Below are 2131 nucleotides of genomic sequence, written 5' to 3'. Positions count from 1 at the left end.
GTAGAGGATAGGAAAGGTAGCAGAATACAACAGTTACTAATAGGGCATTATGTAAAAATGTGGATGTGTAACCGATGTGATTCTGCAATCTGTATTTGGGGTAAAATTGGGAGTTCATAACCAACTTGAATCTAATGTATGAAATATGATATGTCAAGAGCTTTATAATGTTTTGAACAACCAATAAAAAAAAATTAAAAAAAAAAAATTAAAAATAAATTCCAACCTCTGTCCCATCAATGAGTGCCTCTGTTTTGACAATTAGTTTCATTCCTAGAACACTGATATTTTCAATATATAAAAAAGTGAAATCCACTTTTAAAAACAAAGGTATTCCCATGCTATATTCAGGACAGTGTTCCCTTCGTTCTTTGGAGGTGGCTGAGGAGAAAAACAATGCTTTGTTTAAGAAGTAAACTAGGGAGCACATTTCTCATCAAAAGGCCACACAACCTCAGGGCCCACATATAAAAGAATGATCTTCAACAGAGAAAAAGAGTAGGTTTCTGTTATGTTCTGAAGAAGACACTCTTGGAGAAGTCTGAAGTACAGAGTTGGGAAGGACTGTAAGACTTAATTTTATGAAAGATTGATGGTGTCTGTTGTGGCACCAGAGAGTAATAGGGAAGCACAAATGCTCTTTATTTCCTAGCCCTAGACTTAATGATATGGTTTGGAGGCACCTGCAAAAGGTGTAACTCACATAAAAACTTTATGTACTAAAGGGTGACTGGTGGAGAGGAGGTGATGGATACCAGATCCTCTCTTTTTGATTGTAGAGTTTGTGTAGGGGGAGAAAAAAGCAGAGATGTCCAATTATAGTCAAAAAATAAAAAGTAAAATAAAAAGATTAAGAAAGAAAATCCTCTAAAACCCCCACTTCAATTAACCATCATCTTTCAGACTTGAAATGACTCAGAAATCTGCTTCAGTGAATTCAGCAGAGGAAGAAGTTTGTTTCTAACGAAGTGGTTCATACAGAAATCCATCAGAGGTTAGGAAAATTGAGACATTGAATTATGTATTGGTTTGCAAACCCTGCCGTCCACAATGAGAATGGTGGAATTAAAAGGGCATACACCATAATTAGGATACAAATGAGATACAGGAAAATATTCTATTATTAATGAGAGTAAGTATATCACAGCGTTTAAGATTACAGCTTCTGCTTCATTAACATGAAAATATATTTACAAAACCCCTACAGCAAACATCTTACTTGGGTAAATACTGCAAGATTTCTCACAATATTGAAGAGAAGATAATGTACAACTTCTTTACAATATACTACCAGAAGTCTTCACCAGTACAATAAAACAAACAAACAAAAAAGATAACAGAAGATAAGAAAGTTCTCAAGGTTTGGAAAATGAAAAAATATAAATTTATAAATAATCCACTGTTAAAGAACTCACACAGGAAATCAGAATATGTTTTACACTCAATACAAAAAAATAACAAAATACAAATTCAAACTTTTCCCAGTGGTAATTCCAGGCTCACTCAAATGGCTTCATCATTGAATTCTACCAAGTATTTAAGAATGAACTAATATTAATCTTACATAAATTCTTCTGGAGATTTCAAAACATGAGAATACTTTAGATTTCATTTCATGGGATCAACATAAACTTGATTCCAACATGAGACAAAGATGTTATAAGAGAGAAAAACTATAGATCAATCTCTCAAGAACCTAGATGCAATCATTCTAAATAAATTATAAGCAAAGAAACATAAAACAATGATACATTATACCCTGATTGTGCTTAGTCAGAAAATTCAAGTTTATTTAATATTGATAATAAACATAATTTTTAAAGAGAGAGAGAGAGAAGAGAGAGAGAATTTTTTAATATCTATTTTTCAGTTTTTGGTGGACACAACATCTTTATTTTTATTTTATGTGGTGCTGAGGATCGAACCCAGCACCCCGCGCATGCCAGGCGAGTGCGTTACCGCTTGAGCCACATCCCCAGCCCCAATAAACATATTTTATTGCATTAAGAGAACAAAAAAGAAAAATCATTCAATCACCCTTAAAATGCAGAAAGTGCAATTGCTATAATTAAACGACAGTTCAAATTTTGCTCAGGAAAACAAAAATCAATGGGAACTTGTTAATTATGTA

The sequence above is a fragment of the Marmota marmota genome, unplaced genomic scaffold (assembly GCF_001458135.2).
Source record: "Marmota marmota marmota unplaced genomic scaffold, marMar, whole genome shotgun sequence".
NCBI lineage: Eukaryota > Metazoa > Chordata > Mammalia > Rodentia > Sciuridae > Marmota > Marmota marmota.
This window is presented reverse-complemented; position numbering follows the sequence as displayed.